This window comes from Aquarana catesbeiana, linkage group LG08, assembly GCF_042186555.1.
Source record: "Aquarana catesbeiana isolate 2022-GZ linkage group LG08, ASM4218655v1, whole genome shotgun sequence".
Classification (NCBI taxonomy): domain Eukaryota; kingdom Metazoa; phylum Chordata; class Amphibia; order Anura; family Ranidae; genus Aquarana; species Aquarana catesbeiana.
In genome coordinates this window covers 288024330-288047502 of record NC_133331.1, presented here as the reverse complement: position 1 = coordinate 288047502, position 23173 = coordinate 288024330, and the positions used below count along the sequence as shown (strand labels likewise).

Below are 23173 nucleotides of genomic sequence, written 5' to 3'. Positions count from 1 at the left end.
GGGCAAACTTACACAATCTGCAGGAGATCAAATCATTATTTTCCCCACTGCATATCGGGGGCTGAGATCAGACTAGAGACCGAGCCTGTGCACACAATCGCTATGTCTACCCCTAGACAGGCAGAGGGTTAAACTGGCCATACACTAGTAGAATTGTGTTTAAAAATGTGTTGTTTTAGGAACATTCATTCGTTTTTTTTTTTATAATCAATGGTGGAGGTCAAATCGATGTTCTAATAGCGTATGCCCTAAAGGTACTACACAGGAATGTGCAAAAAATAGTGCGCTGCTCGTACGCCCTAACTAGTCCTAAAAATGTTCCCTCCCTCCTCCTCCTCCTACCTATCCTGCTTAAAAAAAAAAAAATCAGAATACTTGTCTTTTCCCATCCAGTCAGATGATCTCACAGTTCTGACTCCCCTGTGTCACAGAGCACTCAACAATGGCTACGAATTGTAGAAACGACTGGGAATTCCGGGAGCCATATTGTCACCCATAGGCTCCCATGGCCCAGCTGCTCCCTCCTCTCCCCTGCAGACACCACTTGCTGAGACAGGGATGCCAGAGGTGTAGGATCACATGACTGGATCGATCTTTAAAGAAAAGGGTAAGTATACTGTTTGTTTGTTTGTTTGTTTTTTGGTTTTTTTCACAGGGTAGGCAGGATAAGTAGGAGGTGGGGGGGGGGGTGGATTTTTAAGAATAGATAGTGTCCACTTTAAAAGCTCGAAATGTTGACGTCCTTTCAAAGGTGATGAAACATGTACCCGCTCTCTATGCATAGCGCACTCCTGAACCCCGCAATCTGTACTTGCCACACACCGCACTCCTGAACCCCGCAATCTGTACTTGCCACACACCTGAACCCCACACTCTGTACTTGGTGAACGCCTGAACCCCACACTCTGTACTTCTCGCACGTCTGAGCACTCTACTCTGTACTTATCACACGCCTGAACCCCTCACTCTGTACGTAGTGCACGCCTGAACCCCACTCTCTGTACTTCTCGCACGTCTGAGCACTCTACTCTGTACTTATCACACGCCTGAACCCCTCACTCTGTACGTAGTGCACGCCTGAACCCCGCTCTCTGTATTTAGCACATGCCTGAACCCCGCACTCTGTACTTAGTGTACACCTAAACACGGCACTGTGTACGTAGCGCACGCCTGAGCCCCACACTCTGTACTTGGCGCACGCCTGAACCCTGCACTCTGTACCTAGCACATGCCTGAACCCTGCACTCTGTACCCAGCACACACCTGAACCCTGCACTCTGTACCTAGCACACGCCTGGATCCAGCACTCTGTACTTAGCGCACGCCTGGATCCAGGACTCTTTACGTAGCGCACCCCTGAACTCGCCGCACGCCTGAACCCCTCACTCTCTACTTATCGCACGTCTGAATCTTCTACTCTGTACTTATCACACGCCTGAACCCCTCACTCTGTACTTAGTGCACGTCTGAACCCTCTACTCTGTACTTATTACACGCCTAAACCCCGCACTCTATACTTAGCGCACACCTGAACCCCGCACTCTGTTCTCAGCGCATGCCTAAACCCTGCACTCTGTACTTAGCACACGCCTGAACTCTGTACTTGGTGTAAACCCAAACCCTGCACTCTGTACCTGGCGCACGCCTGAACCCTGTACTTTAGCACACGCCTGAATCCTGCACTCTGTACTTAGTGTACACCTGAACACCGCACTCGGTATGTAGCAAGCGCCTGAACCCAGTACTCTATACTTAGTGCACGCCTGAACCCTGCACTCTGTACTCAGCACACGCCTGAACCCTGCACTCTGTGCTTAGCGCACACCTGAACACCGCACTCTGTACTTAGTGCACGCCTGAACCCTGCACTCTGTACTTGCCTCACGCCTGAACCCCACACTCCCTACTTATCGCACGTCTGAACCCTCTATTCTGTACTTATCACACGCCTGAACCCCACACTCTCTACTTATCGTACGTCTGAATCCTCTACTCTGTACATATCACACTCCTGAACCCCACATTCTCTACTTATCGCACGTCTGAACCCTCTACTCTGTACTTCTTACACGCCTAAACCCCGCACTCTGTACTTAGCGCACACCTGAACCCCACACTCTGTTCTTAGCGCATGCCTAAACCCCGCACTCTGTACTTAGCGCACGCCTGAACTCTGTACTTAGCGCACGCCTGAACTCTGTACTTAGCGCACGCCTGAACTCTGTACTTGGTGTACACCTGAACCCTGCACTCTGTACCTAGCGCACGCCTGAACCCTGTACTTAGCACACGCCTGAATCCTGCACTCTGTACTTAGTGTACACCTGAACACCGCACTCGGTATGTAGCAAACGCCTGAACCCAGTACTCTATACTTAGCGCACGCCTGAACCCTGCACTCTGTACTCAGCACACGCCTGAACCCTGCACTCTGTGCTTAGCACACGCCTGAACCCTGCACTCTGTGCTTAGCATACACCTGAACATCGCACTCTGTACTTATTGCACGCCTGAACCCTGCACTCTGTACTTGCCGCACGCCTGAACCCCACACTCTCTACTTATCGCACATCTGAACCCTCTACTCTGTACTTCTTACACGCCTAAACCCCGCACTCTGTACTTAGCGCACGCCTGAACTCTGTACTTGGTGTACACCTGAACCCAGCACTCTCTACCTAGCGCATGCCTGAACCCTGTACTTAGCACACGCCTGAATCCTGCTCTCTGTACTTAGTGTACACCTGAACACCGCACTCAGTATGTAGCGCACGCCTGAACCCAGTACTCTATACTTAGCACATGCCTGAACCCTGAACTCTGTGCTTAGCGCACGCCTGAACCCCTCACTGTACTTAGCACATACAAAAAAAGGGTCACTGCCCCCACCTATAACTGGTCTTCACAGCAAGGAGCACTTGAAGGGCAAACACATGTAAAATAAAACCAAAGAATTTCCAAGCTCAACTTACCAACCAGCCTGCGACCAACCGAATTAACCTGCCTAACCGTTTGCGTTAAAAACAGGGGTTTAGTTGCACACATTTGCAAATACATGCATAAGCTGCAGGCCATGGCAAGGCACCCTGTATCCTGCAGACCCTAACTCTAACTTTGAAGAGTCTCCACAGTGGGAGCACATGTATTCTAATGGATAGATGAAGGGCAGATGACTGGAGGGAGCCCAACCTTCCTTAAAGGCGCAGGAGCACACTGAACATCCAGCACATTGCACAATAGCAGCAAAGGTGTCAGTGCGTTGCCTGACCAATATGTCAACAATACAAAAAAAGGTCACTGCCCCAACTATAACTGGTCTTCACAGCAAGGAGCACTGGAAAGGCAAACACAACATCTATCCATCTCCATCTATCCATTAGAATACATGTGCTCCCACTGTGGAGACTCTTCAAAGTTAGAGTTAGGGTCTGCAGGATACAGGGTGCCTTGCCGTGGCCTGCAGCTTATGCATGTATTTGCAAATGTGTGCAACTAAACCCCTGTTTTTAACGCAAACTGTTAGGCAGGTTAATTCGGTTGGTCGCAGGCTGGTTGCTAAGTTGAGCTTGGAAATTCTTTGGTTTTATTTTACCTGTACTTAGCACATGCCTAAATCCCTCACTCTGTATGTAGCATACTCCTGAACCCCGCACTCTACTTTACCGCAAGCCTGGATCCAGCAATCTTTACATAGCATACTCCTGAAACCCTCACTCTGTATGTAGCGCACGCCTGATAATTATTGCCCCTTTAAGACCCTCCCACAGTTATTTCCATTTGGTCACACTCCCCATTTGAAAATGCATGCTCACCCTCGGGGGGGGGGGGGGGGGGGGCCATTTGTGGGGAAAAGAGGAGTCATTTTTGGTTGTAAAGTGGCCAGTGAAATATGCCCTCCTGAACCCTGCACTCTGTACGTAGCGCACTCCTGAACCCCGCACTCTGTACTTCCTGCACCCTGCCCTCATGAACCTCCCACTCTGTACTTAGTGCACTCCTGAACCCTGCAATCTGGTGCACTCCTGAACCCTGTATCTGTATGTAGTTCATTCCTGAACCCCAAACTGTTTTCGGCGCACTCCTGAATCCTGCACTCTGTACTTAGCGCACTCCTGAACCCTGCGCTCTGTGCGTAGTGCACTCCTGAGCCCTGCGCTCTGTGCGTAGTGCACTCCTGAGCCCTGCGCTCTGTGCGTAGTGCACTCCTGAGCCCTGCGCTCTGTGCGTAGTGCACTCCTGAGCCCTGCGCTCTGTGCGTAGTGCACTCCTGAACCCTGCGCTCTGTGCGTAGTGCACTCCTGAACCCTGCGCTCTGTGCGTAGTGCACTCCTGAACCCTGCGCTCTACAGCACACTCCTGAACACCATGCTCTGTATGTTATGCACTCCTAAACCCTGCACTCTGTACATAGTGCATGCATGGACCACGCATTCTGTATGTAGCACACTCCTGAACACCTCACTCCATATGTAGCACACTCCTGATAATAACTAAATTATACCAGAATTGAGTCACTAATAAAGGAAAATTAAGTCCTGAGTATTAATTGGCTCCAGTTTCCAAGATACAGCTTCAGGTCAAAATTGCAATAAAAATAATAATAAATTACGAGGGGGATGTGCGATTATGCTCCATAACTTTTCTGCAAATCTTTAGAAATGTATCTTTTTGTTGATACCATTAATATAACTTTCCAGTCATTTATTGCTTTTTGGTGTAATATTTTCATGCTCCCTCCACACCATTGGGACTGCGAAAGGCATGGACTTGTTCTTGTTTAGTCAATGACGCAATTAAGTTGCACATGTAATGCAACAATAACGAGGGGCCCAACTCTTCTCCTGGTCCCTGATTGCACCCAAAATATAGGTGGTATGCCTTTTTTACCACTGCCACTTTGCATCATCATACACTTTTGAGATGCAAATGTATCCTCGCCACAAATGTAGCAGAAGTTATCTGCGTTGTGTACACAGTTTCGGGTAGTGGCGGCCCGTCCATTAGGGGCACCCAGACGCTGCCCTCTCTTTCCACGCCACCCTCTATATGAATAAATAGAGCTCATGCTATGAAGACCATGAGCCCACCCAGGTGTTACAACAACGAATTAATACTCGCTATTGAAACACTGATCCTCAATCAGGTGAATCAGAAGGAGATCTGAGACCCGTTTTCCGATTGGCCAAAAAGAGAAGAGACCCAATTGGCCACCGAGGAGGAGGGAGGAAACGGAAGCCGCCGCAACGCCCGTGGAGAGCAGGGGAAGGGAAAGCCGCCGAGCAAGGGAAGCCACCGGTAAAGCCCGGGAGAAGCGCTGTCCACCATAGATGGGGTAAGTGCTCCAGACCCAACCGACCGATTGGAGGTCAGGGGGGGGGGTGATACTGTTTGCCACCCCCCAAAAAAAATTACCACTGGTTTCAGAACATCTTGGCTCCTGCAGGAGAATTCTATGCAACTGTTCCTTGGAAATGTTAGGCAATGACACTTTCATAAGCCACCAGATGTAACTGTATGATGCTTAGATCCGACCGAGACAAATGTACCTTTCAACAAAAGAACAATGAAGTTTCCTGAGAATTGCGCTTGACCACACTAATGTTGAAACTGCTGCAGCAGTGTATTCCTTTAATACTAGGATCTCGTGAATATTATAAAGTATCCATGGTGTGCTGTCTTTAATAGCACACAGTAATCAAACCACAAATATTTACAGCATTTAATGATAAAAATTTCAAATAAATATCTCACTGTGATTCAAAAACCTTTGATCCACTACCCTTTAGTGTTCAAAGTCGAGGGACATACGGAAATAAGTAACATGTGAATATAAGTTAAAGTGCAAACCACATTTAAGATGAACAATGCAAAATTCACATACACTATATTACCAAAAGTATTTCGTAATAGTATAACCAAAAGTATTGGGACGCCTGCCTTTACACGCAGATGAACTTTAATGGCATCCCCAGTCCGTAGGGTTCAATATTGAGTTGGCCCACCCTTTGCCGCTAATAACAGCTTCACCTCTTCCGGGAAGGCTGTCCGCAAGGTTTAGGAGTGTGTCTATGGGAATGTTTGACCATTCTTCCAGAAGAGCATTTGTGAGGTCAGGCACTGATGTTGGATAAGAAGGCCTGGCTCGTCGTCTGTGCTCAAATTCATCCCAAAGGTGTTCTATGGAGTTCAGGACTCTATGCAGGCCAGTCAAGTTCCTCCACCCCAAACTCGCTCATCCATGTCTTTATGGACCTTGCTTTGTGCACTGGTGCGCAGTCATGTTGGAACAGGAAGGGGCCATCCCCAAACTGTTCCCACAAAGTTGGGAGCGTGTTGGAACATTGCTGATGGTCTTGTAGCCCATTCCAGCCTTGTGCAGGTCTACAATCTTGGAGGGAAGAGATACAATATAGAAATAAGTACAGCGCTGCACCAAATAATATTAGAAAACAAAAAATGTGTAGTATACAATTAGCAGCTGACACACCTCTAGACACAGGTAAACCAAAAAAATCTCAAAATATAGTGTAGCGCTATGTGTATATGTAAACAGTGGATACGTATTTCCTATTGCAGGAAAAAACAATAATAAAATATTAGGTGATACAAATTGACATTAGGAAATAACTAAAGTGAATAAATGATGTGAATCAATGTTAAACAATAAATACAAAAAAACATATATGTGGCAAAACAAATATAGTCCATAAAAAATTATATTGGTGATGAGCAGTGGAATGAAAAACCACCACCAAAAAAATCCATAAAAGTAAAGTGCTTAAATAACCCCTTATGATTACCGCGATTGACTTTATATGAGCTGTTTTTGATCTCCTACCATGTGAGTGTTCTCTTTTATTTTTTTATTAAATTTGTGTTTTTAAACGTTATCATGCCATGTGAGTTTTTTTTCGCATGATATTTGAAACATCCATTGGGCCTGTTGGATCACCTTGGGGACGTTGTAAGCTGTGTTGGAACCCCCCCCCTTTTTCTGGAAGCTGAGGATAATTTGACGATTCATCTCGCCAGACCTGGTGGTCATTAAGCTTCCTTAGACTTGTAAGACGTATGTCTTTTCAAGTCATCTAATTCTGGTAAGCCTCTTTCTGACGCTCTGGTGATGGTCCTGCCACTTATTCAGATCTTCCACCCATCTGTGATTTTTCACTTATTTATCTGACAGAAGTGAATTATTTTATTTATGAGGAAAACTTGGGACTTTTTATTATTTAAGCACTTTACTTTTATGGATTTTTCTGGTGGTGGTTTTTCATTCCACTGCTCATCACCAATATAATTTTTTATGGACTATATTTGTTTTGCCACATATATGTTTTTTTGTATTTATTGTTTAACATTGATTCACATCATTTATTCACTTTAGTTATTTCCTAATGTCAATTTGTATCACCTAATATTTTATTATTGTTTTTTCTTGCAATAGGAAATACGTATCCACTGTTTACATATACACATAGCGCTACACTATATTTTGAGATTTTTTAGGTCTACAATCTTGTCCTGGACATCCTTTGACATCTCTTTGGGCTTGCCCATGATGGTGAGGTTTGAATGAGATTCTGTGGACAGGTGTCTTTTATACACATAATGAGTTATCGTTAGGAGCACCTTCTTAAATTGACAGGACTAATCTGTGTACTGTTGAATGAACTGTTCTCACAAAGTTGGGAGCATGAAATTGTCCAAAATGTCTTGGGTTGTTGACGCCTTAATGCCCCGTACACGCGGTCGGATTTTCTTACGGAAAATCTTCGATGGGAGCTTGTTGTCGGAAATTCCGACCGTGTGTGGGCTCCATGGGACATTTTCCATCGGAATTTTCGTCACACAAAATTTGAGATCTGGATCTCAAATTTTCCCACAACAAAATCCGTTGTCGTAAATTCCGATCGTGTGTACACAATTCTGACGCACAAAGTTCCAGGCATGCTCGGAATGAAGCAGAAGAGCCGAACTGGCTATGGAACGTCATTTTTCTCGGCTCGTCGTACGTGTGGTACGTCACTGCGTTCTTGACGTTCGGAATTCCAACAAGATTTGTGTGACCGTGTGTACCGTATGCAAGACAAGTTTGAGCCAACATCCGTTGAAAAAAATCCATGGATTTTGTTGTCGGAAAATCCTATCGTGTGTACAGGGCATAGGGGTTCCCTTCACTGGAACTAAGGGGCCAAGTCCAACCCCTGAAAAACAAACCCCACACCACAATCCCCCCTCCACCAAATTATTAAATATATATATATATAAAGACGTGGATGAATGATAGTCACCTACACACTAACCAGAGTACTCTGTTTTTATTTACCTTCCTTTTTAATTTTTTTTCTCCTCCCTCAATTGTGTTTTATACCTTTGTATTGAAAATATTAAAACTCAGTAAAAATTGTCAATTATAAAAAAAAAAGACATGGATGAGCGAGTTTGGGGTGGAGGAACTTGACTGTCCTGACCTCAACCCAATAGAACACCTTTGGGATGAATTAGAGCGGAGACTACGAGGCAGGCCTTCTTGTCCAACATCGGTGCCTGACCTCACAAAAGCTCTTCTGGAAGAACGGTCAAACCTTCCCATAGACACACTCCTAAACCTTGTGGACGGCCTTCCCAGAAGAGTTGAAGCTGTTATAGCTACAAAGAGTGGGGCCAACGCAATATTGAACCCTACGGACTAAGACTGGGATGCCATTAAAGTTCATGTGTGTGTATAAAGGCAGGCGTCCCAATACTTTTGACAATATAGTGTATATGCATTGTAAAAATAAATCCAATCCTTCTTTAATCTGAAAAATAGGTGCTTAAAAAGTTCATATAAACAGCTGGGTGTTCCCATCCAACGCCTCCACATGTAAAAGGAAAAGTGTCCTTGTGCAAAACACTTACTGCATGCTTTAAAGTGCTTATGTGTCACCACCGTGCTCCTAAAGAGAAAATTACACCGCTTACCAGACCTATAGATAACACACAGGGGATCATATGCGCCTAATGGGAATCTCAGATGGAAGGCAGCAGCATGTTGCAGACAATGCTACCGGGATTCAGATAAGTAGCTACTTTTGCAGCAGAAAGTCTAGACCGCTTGGTTCAAAAAAAGAGTAAAAAATGTATTGATAGTGGTAAAATCGATACAATTCATCTACACAGTATCATTTGTAAAGATGCAAAACAACTCCATACGTTATGCTTCCAAGGGTCCCATGACACCACGCTTTTGAGCGAAACAATTGCAATCAACTTTACATGACCAATGAGACTTGATTAACTAAGGGACGAAAAGCAAATGATGCTGGTGATACAATATCTAGGCAACCGCTCAAGATGAATGTGGATAGAGTGACACAGAAAACCGGAACTTAAACTATTTCTAACACTGTTGAAAACACGGGGCGGCGCTACGGGGTAACTCCCTTCAATATAAGGAACTGCTAGCCCCCACCCTCACTAAGTCCAGATGAAGCTACGCCTACTAAACTAGCGAAACACGTTGACGTCACAGCGGTGACCCGTACGGATCAACCTCCGCGGATCGGGACACCCGCGATCCGCGGAGCGCTCTGTGGCCTCGGCCATAGGAAAGGCCGCGGCTTCGGCCTAGCTCCGGAGCGGCGGCCATCTTGGTACACCCGGCGGCCGTTTAGCACGTGATCGCTCTGTCAGATGACGGAGCGATCACTTGTAACAAACCGGCGTCATGTAATGACGCCGGTTCCTCTCTCCCCTCTGTGTACTGATCTGTACAGTGGAGGGGAGAGATCGGATGTCAGCAATGCCCTGCTGCAATACTCTGCAATGCCCTGCTGCAATACTCTGCAATGCCCTGCTGCAATACTCTGCAATGCCCTGCTGCAATACTCTGCAATGCCCTGCTGCAATACTCTTCCATACCCTGACAATACTCTGCCAATACCCTGCCAATATACCCGCCAATACCCTGCCAATACTCTGCCAGTATACCCGCCAATATACCCGCCAATACTCTGCCACACCCTGCCAATACTCTGCCACACCCTGCCAATAGGGAGATTTTTGATATTACAGTGGGGGAGATTTTTTTTTTTTTTGTTGATCCGAAAATGATCCGAACCGTGACTCCTGATCCGAGGAACGATCCGGACCGTGGGTTTTTTGATCCGTTGCACCCCTAGTGGAAATCATGAGGAAGGACATAGAACCAGCGCAAGGTCGCCCCGAACAACACGCATAGCGTGCTCCAACTAACGAGCGGTTGGGGCCAACAGGTCGTAGGCAACAAAAGTCACTTTGAGAGACTGAGATTACTGAGCTGTCTGACGGGACACGTAGTCAGGAAGGAGGCGAACACCCAAGGCAATCAACGGACCGGTAAGACGTCTACACACCGTGTTGCGCATGTACTCGTCCACTGAACTAGGAAATGACTGCATAAATGACGAAACAACTGTCTGATGTATCTACACAATAGCAAGATTACCTGCGTGGGAGTTGCAAACTTTCACTCTACAGCTAATTGACCTTACCATTACCAGTCGTTTTGATAGTCATCTCTGGGACTAATCCCTCAAAACAGGATTTTGCTGTATTGCCCCTTCTCTGATTTGATCTTGCAATCCATCATATTACTGGCCTACCGCATGTCGGGTGCCTCTTCCTTTAAGGTCACCACATGATGCATGAAGCTCCCTCTTGTTTACTCTGAGGAAAAGATACCCAGTTGTTTAATCGGATGACCTGCTATTGATCAACTTCAGTACTGATCCCTGTGCATAGGGAGCCCGCATGTGGCCTTCTCAGATTAAAATCGCTCAGTCAGTGACTGAGGAGTCTATCCTGTATATCCTCATTTAATTTAATAAATTAAAGTGGTGTTCCGGCCGAAATTATACTTTTTAAATAAAAATATCCCTATAATACACAAGCTTAATGTATTCTAGTAAAGTCAGTCTGTAAACTAAGGTCTGTTTTGTTAGTTTATAGCAGTAGTTTGTTATTTTATAAACTTACAGCAGGCCGTGGCCATCTTAAGTGTGGGCATCTGAAGCCAGACTGTATTTCTTCCTGGATCTCATCCTTGCAGATCTCGCACATGCTCAGTGCAGCACAAGCAGTATAATAGGTTTCAGGTCAGGTTTCCATAGCAACGGCAGTGTCAGAGGAAGTTGCCGCCCCTTCCCAGAAGGCATTGCAAACAGGAAATGATGCGATGGGCCACGGCCAGGGAGGAGGAAGTGAAAAATGAATACAGCAGATATACAGGAGGTTTTCTTAAATATCCAATTCGTTTACAGTGCACAGTTTAGTGAGGGATGCTGAAGAGTTGTAAAAGTGGGTGGAACTCCACTTTAACCACTTCAATACCAAGGGCGTCATATGACATCCTGGGCTTTGAGCGGGTATATCTGAATGATGCCTGTAGTTACAGACATCATTCAGATATTGCCGGTTTCAGCCGGCGAATCTCTACACCATAGGAATGATCATAGCGGCCGTTCCGCCGCTTGATCGTTCCTATGGGAGGCGAGAGGGGACGTCCCCCCCCTCCCTCCGCCCTCCGGTGCTTGCTCCGACTCACCGTTACGATCGGTGAGGCGGAGAGTGGATCCGCCGGCGCCGGATGTAGATCATAGAGATTTCCGGCGGACCAGATGGTCCCCGGAGTCTCTATGATCGTCGGAGGCCGGGCGCGATGTTATGACATCACGCCCGGCCTCTCCATTCAAAAAAACGGCGCCGCTTCGGCTAGGAAGCGGCGATCGTTTTATTTTATTTTTTTATTTCAGGCTTCCCAGCCTAGTGGTGAGATATGGGGTCTTATTGACCCCATATTTCACTATTAAGAGCACCTGTCATGTCATATTGCTATTACAAGGGATGTTTACATTCCTTGTAATAGGAATAAAAGTGATCATTTTTTTTTTTTTCAAAAAAGTGTCAAAATAAAAAAAAAAAAATATATAATTAACAATAAAAAAAAAAAATTTTTTAAAGCGTCGCTGTCCCCGTGTGCTCGCACGCAGAAGCGAACGCATACGTAAGTCCCGCCCACATATGAAAACGGTGTTCAAACCATACATGTGAGGTATCGCCGCGAACGTTGGAGTGAGAGCAATAATTTAGGCCCTAGACCTCCTCTGTAACTCAAAACATGTAACCAGTAAAAAAAATGTAAGCGTCGCCTATGGGGATTTTTAAGTACCGAACATTGGCGCCATTCCACGAGCGTGTGCAATTTTGAAGCGTGACATGTTGGGTATCTATTTACTCGGCGTAACTTCATCTTTCACAAAATGCAAAAAACATTGGGCTAACTTTACTGTTTTGTTTTTTTTTTAAACACAAAACAGTTTTTTTCCACAAAAAATGCGTTTGAAAAATTTCTGCGCAAATACTGTGTGAGATAAAAAGTTGCAACAACCGCCATTGTATTCTCTAGGGTCTTTGCTAAAAAAAAACATATATAATGTTTGGGGGTTCTATGTAATTTTCTAGCAAAAAAATGATGATTTTTACATGTAGGAGCAAAGTGTCAGAATTGGCCCGGTATTGAAGCGGTTAAACCAATCTAATATTTTAGGTGGATTATACACGTGTGTGCATACATGTATACGCTCACCAACTTGTAATACCACCCCTTCCCCCCGGTGACTATTCACAGGAAACCTGTACAGCTCGGTGATTTTACACGGCATTGCCATATCACCTATCCCAATCTTCACACGATACAGCTGTCATTTTTCCTGCGAATAGGGTTTTTTAGTCGACGTCCGGACTGTTTGTGTGTGTATGTGTGGGAGTGGGGTGTTCCTTTGTGTTCAATTGTACCATTAGGGCAGTGTACGTGTTGTTTTGTTTGTATCTGTACACTTTTAGCTCTTCCCGGGTCATCCATCCCAAGGATGGCACCCTTGGAAGCATAACGTATGGAGTTGTTTTGCATCTTTAAAAATGATACTGTGTAGATGAAAACTGTGGTCCTTAAGTTATAATGCCTATTTCAATCACGGCGCTGTCCAAAACGTCTGTCAAACAATTGTCAGGAAACTTTCTGTGCCTCCTCCACCACTCTGTCTGTTATAACACTCACCAGATTCTTTTGACTTTGTACCGTTTAGCTTCAGTCTCCATGGGCATGTGGATATTACGCTCCCGGGTCTCTTCACTCCTCCTTACTCGTACAAAGGGAACATAAGAGGGATCCACATAGTGTAATGCCGTTTATTTAAAAAATCCCATCAAAAACAACAGATTTGCACTCACTTTTACGTGTGTTAAAAATGACTTTGAGACCAGGAAGCGCCGCCGCGGCATGCGTTCCACTGGACGGATACACTATGTGGATCCCTATTCTGTTCCCTTTGTACGAGTAAGGAGTGAATTATCTGTGTTATAAGCTGGAGGAGAGGAGGAGTGGCCTGAGCTTTGCAGAGACCCGGGAGTGTAATATCCACATGCCCATGGAGGGTTTGTAGCTGAAAGGCACAAAGTCAAAAGAATCTGGTGAGTGTTATAACAGACAAGTGGTGGAGGCACAGAAAGTTTACAGCACTGAAACACTTTTCTTGCGTAGGTAGTTTACGCCTGAACCCTGCACTCTGTACTTAGCGTACTCCTGAATCCTGCACTCTGTACGTAGTTCACGCCTGAACCCTGCACTCTGTACGTAGTTCACTCCCGAACCCTGCACTCTGTACGCAGTTCACGGCTGAACCCCGCACTCTGTACGTAGTTCACTCCTGAACCCTGCACTCTGTACGTAGTTCACTCCTGAACCCTGCACTCTGTACGTAGTTCACTCCTGAACCCTGCACTCTGTACGCAGTTCACGGCTGAACCCCGCACTCTGTACGTAGTTTACGCCTGAACCCTGCACTCTGTACTTAGCATACTCCTGAATCCTGCACTCTGTACTTAGCGCACTCCTGAATCCTGCACTCTGTACTTAGCGCACTCCTGAATCCTGCACTCTGTACTTAGCGTACTCCTGAATCCTGCACTCTGTACGTAGTTCACGCCTGAATCAGTGGCGTTACGTCCATAAAGGGCGCAGGAGAGCCGCCCCCTCTCTCCTGCACTGCTCAATCACCATAGATAGATTCATGCATTGCATGAATCTATCTATGGTCGCTGCTGACACCCCCTATTCAGGTGCCCGGCCCATTTTTGGGCGCTGGGCATCTGAATTACACCGGCGCGGGTGTTTTTTGGAAGCACCTGATTAGAGCCATAGGCTCTAATAGGCGCCCAAAAATGTGAGAAGCGGGCGCAGCGCTGTGTGTTCGCTTCTCACTCAGCTGTATGTTAGCAAAGCGAAGGAATTCGCTTTGCTAACATTGAACCACCTCTCAGCCAATCAGATTGCTGGGTCTGTGTTACCAGTCACCTGATCGGCTGAAATGACAGGTGCTGTGATTGGACGCCTATCAGGCATCTAATCATAGCAGAGAACGAGAGGAGGAGCAGGCGGGAGAAGACATCGGGGAAGAAATGGAGGACACCGGACACCACTCGCCGCCTGCTGCCGTCACCCGCTGCCCACCCGAGACAAGGTAAGTGCCGGGCGGGGGGCACAGTGGCAACATTTGGGGCACAGTGGCAGCATTTAATGGGCACAGTGGCAGCGTTTGATGGGCACAGTGGCAGCATTTGGGGCACAGTGGCAGCGCTTGGTTAAAGTGGCTGCGTTTGATGGGCACAGTGGCTGCGTTTGGTACAGTGGCTGCATTTGATGGGCACTGTGAGGCTGCAATTGATGGGGTTTTTTTTCAGAATTTTTCAGTTTGTTTGCGCCCCCCAAAAATTTTGAGCACCAGCCACCACTGGCCTGAACCCTGCACTCTGTACGTAGTTCATGCCTGAACCCTGCACTCTGTACATAGTTCACTCCTGAATCCCGCACTCTGTACTTAGTTCATGCTTGAACCCTGCCCTCTGTGCTTAGTTTACGCCTGAACCCTGCACTCTGTACGTAGTTCACGCCTGAACCCTGCACTCTGTACGTAGTTCACGCCTGAACCCTGCACTCTGTACTTAGTTCATGCTTGAACCCTGCCCTCTGTGCTTAGTTTACGCTTGAACCCTGCCCTCTGTACTTAGTTCACGCCTGAACCCTGCACTCTGTACGTAGTTCACGCCTGAACCCTGCACTCTGTACGTAGTTCACGCCTGAACACTGCACTCTGTACGTAGTTCACGCCTGAACACTGCACTCTGTACGTAGTTCACGCCTGAACACTGCACTCTGTACGCAGTTCACGGCTGAACCCCGCACTCTGTACGTAGTTCACGCCTGAACCCTGCACTCTGTACGTAGTTCACTCCTGAACCCTGCACTCTGTACGTAGTTCACGCCTGAACCCTGCACTCTGTGTGTAGTTCACTCCTGAATCCTGCACGCTCTATGTAGTTCACGCCTGAACCCTGCACTCTGTACTTAGCATACTCCTGAACCCTGCACTCTGTACGTAGTTCACGCCTGAATCCTGCACTCTGTACGTAGTTCACGCCTGAATCCTGCACTCTGTACGTAGTTCACGCCTGAATCCTGCACTCTGTACTTAGTTCACACCTGAACCCTGCACTCTGTACTTAGTTCATACCAGAACCCTGCACTCTGTACTTGGTTCACACCTGAACCCTGCACTCTGTACGTAGTTCACGCCTGAACCCTGCACTCTGTACGTAGTTTACGCCTGAACCCTGCACTCTGTACGTAGATCACGCCTTAACCCTGCACTCTGTATGTAGTTCACTCCTGAATCCTGCATGCTCTATGTAGTTCACTCCTGAACCCTACACTCTGTATGTAGTTCATGCCTGAACCCTGCACTCTGTACTTAGCGTACTCCTGAACCCTGCACTCTACGTAGTTCACGCCTGAATCGTGCACTCTGTACGTAGTTCACGCCTGAACCCTGCACTCTGTACGTAGTTCACGCCTGAACCCTGTACTCTGTACGTAGTTCATGCCTGAACCCTGCACTCTGTACGTAGTTCACGCCTGAACCCTGCACTCTGTACGTAGTTCACGCCTGAACCCTGCACTCTGTACGTAGTTCACGCCTGAACCCTGCACTCTGTACGTAGTTCACGCCTGAACCCTGCACTCTGTACGTAGTTCACTCCTGAACCCTGCACTCTGTACGCAGTTCACGGCTGAACCCCGCACTCTGTACGTAGTTCATGCCTGAACCCTGCACTCTCTACGAAGTTCACGGCTGAACCCTGCACTCTGTACATAGTTCACGGCTGAACCCTGCACTCTGTACGTAGTTCACGGCTGAACCCTGCACTCTGTACGTAGTTCACGGCTGAACCCTGCACTCTGTACGTAGTTCACGGCTGAACCCTGCACTCTGTACGTAGTTCACGGCTGAACCCTGCACTCTGTACGTAGTTCACGGCTGAACCCTGCACTCTGTACGTAGTTCACACCTGAACCCTGCACTCTGTACGTAGTTCACACCTGAACCCTGCACTCTGTACGTAGTTCACGCCTGAACCCTGCACTCTGTGTGTAGTTCACTCCTGAATCCTGCACGCTCTATGTAGTTCACGCCTGAACCCTGCACTCTGTACTTGGCATACTCCTGAACCCTGCACTCTGTACATAGTTCATGCCTGAATCCTGCACTCTGTACTTCACGCCTGAACCCTGCACTCTGTACTTAGTTCACACCTGAACCCTGCACTCTGTACTTAGTTCACACCTGAACCCTGCACTCTGTACTTAGTTCACACCTGAACCCTGCACTCTGTACTTAGTTCACACCTGAACCCTGCACTCTGTACTTAGTTCACACCTGAACCCTGCACTCTGTACTTAGTTCATGCCTGAACCCTGCACTCTGTACGTAGTTCACGCCTGAACCCTGCACTCTGTACGTAGTTCACGCCTGAACCCTGCACTCTGTACGTAGTTCACGCCTGAACCCTGCACTCTGTACGTAGTTCACACCTGAACCCTGCACTCTTTACGTAGTTCACGCCTGAACCCTGCACTCTGTACGTAGTTCACTCCTGAACCCTGCACTCTGTACGCAGTTCACGGCTGAACCCCGCACTCTGTACGTAGTTCACTCCTGAACCCTGCACTCTGTACGAAGTTCACGGCTGAACCCTGCACTCTGTACGTAGTTCACGGCTGAACCCTGCACTCTGTACGTAGTTCACGGCTGAACCCTGCACTCTGTATGTAGTTCACGCCTGAACCCTGCACTCTGTACGTAGTTCACACCTGAACCCTGCACTCTGTGTGTAGTTCACTCCTGAATCCTGCACGCTCTATGTAGTTCACGCCTGAACCCTGCACTCTGTACTTAGCATACTCCTGAACCCTGCACTCTGTACGTAGTTCACGCCTGAATCCTGCACTCTGTACCTAGTTCATGCCTGAATCCTGCACTCTGTACTTCACGCCTGAACCCTGCACTCTGTACTTAGTTCACACCTGAACCCTGCACTCTGTACTTAGTTCACGCCTGAATCCTGCACTCTGTACCTAGTTCATGCCTGAATCCTGCACTCTGTACTTCACGCCTGAACCCTGCACTCTGTACTTAGTTCACGCCTGAACCCTGCACTCTGTACTTAGTTCACGCCTGAACCCTGCACTCTGTACTTAGTTCATGCCTGAACCCTGCACTCTGTACGTAGTTCATGCCTGAACCCTGCACTCTGTACGTAGTTCACGCCTGAACCCTGCACTCTGTATGTAGTTCACGCCTTAACCCTGCACTCTGTACATAGTTCACGCCTGAACCCTGCACTCTGTATGTAGTTCACGCCTGAACCCTGCATTCTGTCAGGGGTCACTCCGGAATCCTGCACTCTGTACTTAGCATACTCCTGAACGCCACACTCTGTACTTGGTGCACTTCTGAACTCTGCACTCTGACTTTGGTGCACACCTGAACTCTTCACTCGATTCAGAAATACACTAAGTACAGAGTGCAGGTGTCAGGGCTGGGCTCAGCCCTTCCTTCTCTGAGATGGTCGCTCAGCTCCTATCTCTGCACAGTTACTCAGCTGTTGATGATATCCTGCTTGTCAGTCCTGCCTACGTAAGCTGTGCAGCCCAGAGGATCTTTGCCTTTGCCTTAGTCAACATCACAGAGACGCTCTCCTGCATTCCTGTTAAAAGACTTGCTTGGCTGACATCCCTTCTGGCTCCAGATCCTGCTTGCTGTTTTACTACGCTCATCTCTGGCTCCCTGACATTTGGCTTGTCTGACTATCCTTTCCGGTTCCTGAACTTTGGCTATGTTTTGACTACGTTTGTTCGATTTACTTTTATTATTAAACAAGTGTGATTTAACTGTATTTCTGTCTCGGTCTGATTTCATGGTTTCCTACAGCAGGGTTCAGGTGTGCACTAAATTCAGAGTGCGGAGTTCAGGAGTGCACTAAGTACAGAGTGTGGGGTTCAGGAATGCACTAAGTACAGACCACAGGGTTCAGAAGTACACCAAGTACACTGTGGTCTGTACTTGGTGCACTCCTGAACCCCACATTCTGTACTTGGTGCACTCCTGAACTCCGCACTCTGACCTTAGTGCACACCTGAGCCCCACACTCGGTACTTAGCATGCTTGTTGTATTTAATGCCCCTTTAAGATCCTCCAAGTGTTATCGCAATTCGGCCACACTTGCCATTTGACGCTGCATGCTCCTACTCGAGGGGTTGTTTGGGGGTTCAGCAGGGCGTAGGTGGTTGAGTTCCTGTACCTATTCTCTGAGAAAAGAAAAGCCCTGGCTACATGAAACAAAGGGGAAGGGATGTTCATGCCAGCATTGACCTAATATGGCTACATGAATGTATTTAGAAGTTTATTAAGGAGATAATGTCCATGTGTCTATATTGGGTCAAGGAGGTCACGAGCCTCCATGACCTTTTGTTATGCGTGGCTGAAAGGCGAGGAACGCCCTGGCCTTGGCTGATTTAAAGGAGGAGACAACCTCCAGGTTTGGTCCAAACCTAAGTTTCTAATGTTTGAGATAAATGAAAAAAGATGATCCCAAACTGTCATGTATTCCCCTCAAGGACACCTATCTTCGTAAAAATGGAGAAAGCCGCTATTGCTGACCTTTCCTTTTGAAAATACTACTCTTCTGGCTGTCATTCTGATGCTCTGGTTTCCATACTTTGTGATCTACAGTGATATGGAGTCCTGACTTTTCTTCAACTTTCACTTGTCACATGCTTGTTCTTTTACTGGACGTAGCCAAGCAACTAGCATTTTCAGTTGGGGGCCAGCAACAGCCTTTCCCATATTCCTCTCGTGTCAAGTGTACTGTGAACTTTATAGCAGCTTGTAGCCGAGATGTTGATGTTGAGGCGTGGGTGACTATAGGGTGTGAAAACCTGTTTGTCTACATTGCAGAGAGAGGTGTGGTGGTGAGAACAGACTCTGCTGATCTCTGTGCTACGTGGATCATCGTAAGGCTACAGATCTACCGGGATCTCCGATCAGACTAGAGCCTGATTCTGTGCACACGATCCCATAGACCGGCAGAGATTTAGGGATCTGGCATTGGATCAGACTAGAGCCTGGAGATGTGCACATGATCCCTCTATTTATCCATAGACAATCAGAGGTTTAGGAATGTGTAATTATAGCGAGGAGGCTGAGATCAGACTGGAGCCTGAGTTTGTGCACCCAGTCATTCTATTTACCCATAGACAGGTAGAGAGGTCTATGTATGGTTGCCACCTCATCCCTTTAAACCCGAACGCATATGAATTACACAGGTTCTGTGGCTGATTAAGGTGGCAATTAAACTCACTTGGTGCCATATCTGCATGTATTTAGCCTCAGAACCTGTGTAATTCAAAGGTTGCTCGGGTTTAAAGGGATGAGGTGGCAACTTTAGGTCTATGCCAGGAGTCCAGATCGGTGAAGACCCTGAGCCTGGTCACACAATTGCTCTTAGCAGATAGGCAATAGTTTATAAATCCATAATAATCTGCATTTATTTAGCCTCAGAACCCGTGTAATTCAAAGGTTGCCCGGGTTTAAAGGGATGAGGTGGCAACTTTAGGTCTATGCCAGGAGTCCAGATTGGTGAAGACCCTGAGCCTGGTCACACAATTGCTCTTAGCAGATAGGCAATAGTTTATAAATCCATAATAATCTGCATTTATTTAGCCTCAGAACCTGTGTAATTCAAAGGTTGCCCGGGTTTAAAGGGATGAGGTGGCAACTTTAGGTCTATGCCAGGAGTCCAGATTGGTGAAGACCCTGAGCCTGGTCACACAATTGCTCTTAGCAGATAGGCAATAGTTTATAAATCCATAATAATTTGCATTTATTTAGCCTCAGAACCTGTTTAATTCAAAGGTTGCCCGGGTTTAAAGGGATGAGGTGGCAACTTTAGGTCTATGCCAGGAGTCCAGATTGGTGAAGACCCTGAGCCTGGTCACACAATTGCTCTTAGCAGATAGGCAATAGTTTATAAATCCATAATTATACCGGAGGCTCAGATTGGAGTTGAACCTAAGGCCTCATGCAAACTAGATAACCTAAAAACCTCAAACGCGTGTTTATGTTTGTTTTTGAGTGTTAACATTTATAAGCGTTTTTTTTTTTTTTACAAACACTCCCCTCATTTTTCACTCCTGAATGACCACAATGCATTGAAAAGCATTATTCGTTTATTTAATTCCATATATCTATATATAAAATCTCCTTGGCCTCCAAGACCACCTCTATGCTGACAACACCCAGATCTATCTCTCCACTCCTCAACGAACCCCCTCAGTCTCCTCGCGTATCTCAAACTTACTGAGCGACATATCAGTAGGGATATCACACCACTTCCTCAAACTCAATCTTTCTAAAACAGAGCTTGTAATATTTCCTCATCCCCTCCCCCCATGACTTTACCATTGAGATCAACGGCATAACCGTTGGTCCTTCTACACACGCCAGGGTGCGGGGTGTAATCTTAGACTCTGACCTCTTCTCACATTCAACCACTGACTAAATCTTGCCTCATCCCTTCCTGACTAACGATACCACAAAACAACTTATCCACGCCTTGGTTATTTCCTGTCCTGACTACTGCAACTCCTTCCTCGCTGGCCGAACTTTACACAAGCTACCCCCCACCTCAATCTATTTTGAATGCTAACTGATCCGTGACTGCTGCTCCTCTCTGCCAACCTCTTCACTGGCTTCCCCTACCCAACCATATAAAATTCTAACTACTAACCACAACATACAAGGCCATCTGCAACATCGCCCCCAGCTACATCGCCAACCTCATGTAGATATCGCCAAAATCCTGCTCTTGGGTCCTCCTGCTCTCTAGCGCCCTTGTTGCCTCCTCCCACATTCGCCTCCAGGACTTCTCCAGAGCCTCTCCCATCCTCTGGAATTCCCTGCCCCAATATGGCGGGTCTGCTCCTACCCTGTCTGCCTTTAGGCGATCCTTGAAAACTCACTTCTTCAGGTAAGCCTACTCCACCAACTACTCCAAGAACTGTACCCAAGTCACCTCCATCAGATCATCCCCTGAAGCTATTACCTTTTGTACCACCTCCCCCACCCTTTAACTTGTAAGCTCCACTATCAGGGCCACCTATCTCTTCTGTATTGAACTGTATTGTAATTGTACTGCCCCCCTTTATATTGTAAAGCGCTGCATAAACTGTTGGCACTATATAAATCCTGTATAATAATAATATACACTGACCGGCCACTTTATTAGGTCCACCTTGCTAGTACGGGGTTGGACACCTTTTTGCCTTTAGAATTGCCTTAATTCTTAATACCTTGTTCCCCCGAACATAAGACCTAGCGTGATTGTCGGTGATGGCTGCAATATAAGCCCTACCCCCCAAATAAGCCCTAGTTAAAGTCCTTGTAGGTCTTATTTTCAGGGTAGGGCTTATTTTCGGGGAAAGAGGGTAGGGCTTATTTGGGGGGTAGGGCTTATATTGCAGCCATCACCGACAATCATGCTAGGTCTTATTTTCAGGGAAACAGGGTAGCATAGATTCAACAAAGTGTTGGAAACGTTCCTCAGAGATTTTGGTCCATAGTGACATGATAGCATCACACAGTTGCTGCAGATTTGTCGGCTGCACATCCATGATGCGAATCTCCCGTTCCACCACATCCCAAGGGTGCTCTCTTGCAGAGATCTCCAAACCACGGCCCTCCAGCTGTTGCGGAACTACACGTCCCATGAGGCATTGTAAAACTCTGACATTCACAGACATGACTAGGCATGATGGGAATTGTAGTTCCTGAACAACTGGAGGGCCGTAGTTTAGAGACCCCTGCTCTATTGGATGAGATGTGGTGAGTGTGGAGGCCATTGGAGTACAGGGACCTCATTGTCCAGTGGTGAGATGATTGGAGCTTTGTGACATGGTGGATTATCCTGCTGGAAGGAGCCATAAGAAGATCGGGACACCATCAAGGGATGGACATGGTCAGCAACAATACTCAGGTAGGCCGTGGCGTTTAAACGATGCTCAATTAGTACTAAGGGGCCCAAAGTGTGCCAAGAAAATATCCCCCCCCACCATTACATCCCCACCAGCCTGATCCGGTGATACAAGGCAGGATGGATCCATACTTTCATGTTGTTTATGAGAAATTCTGACTTTACCATCTGAATGTCGCAGCTGAAATCGAGACTCATCAGACCAGGCAACGTTTTTTCCAATCTTCTATTGTCCAATTTTGTTGATCTGTGTGAATTGTAGCCTCAGTTTCCCGTTTTTAGCTGACAGGGGTGGCACCCTATGTGGTCTTCTACTGCTGTAGCCCATCTACTTCAAGGTTGGATGTGTTGTGTGTTCAGAGATGGTATTCTGCATACCTTGGATGTAACGAGTTGTTATTTGCGTTACTGTTGCCTTTCTATCATCTGGAACCAGTCTAACCATTCTCCTCTGATCTCTGACATCAACAAGGCATTTTCCTCCACACAACTGCCGCTCACTGGATATTTTCTCTTTTTTTGGACCATTCTCTGTAAACCTGAGAGATGGTTGTGTGTGAAAATCCCAGTAGACCAGCAGTTCTTTATAGAGAACACGCTTACCAGATAACCCGCAGGAATAGGCATATGGCTTTTGCTCAGCACCTGAGCGTTTTTCCGGCGATTTTCCCCCCTCCCCGCATGTTTATGCGCGATTTTGACACGTTTTTATGTGCAACTTGCG

General features: G+C 46.9%; 1 protein-coding gene across 2 annotated transcripts in view; it reads left to right on the top strand.

Annotated features, from left to right (window-relative positions):
* Window positions 1-23173, top strand: part of LOC141106630 (uncharacterized) — a 69891-nt gene that overhangs the window by 14962 nt on the left and 31756 nt on the right. Inside the window, exon 1 of one of the 2 annotated variants that reach the window (XM_073597562.1) lies at window positions 20546-21447. The exons of the other annotated variant lie outside the window; for it this stretch is intronic. The gene's annotated coding sequence lies outside the window, so the exon portion shown is untranslated. Of the gene's footprint in view, window positions 1-20545; window positions 21448-23173 lie in introns of those variants that run through there. 2 annotated transcript variants of the gene reach the window in all.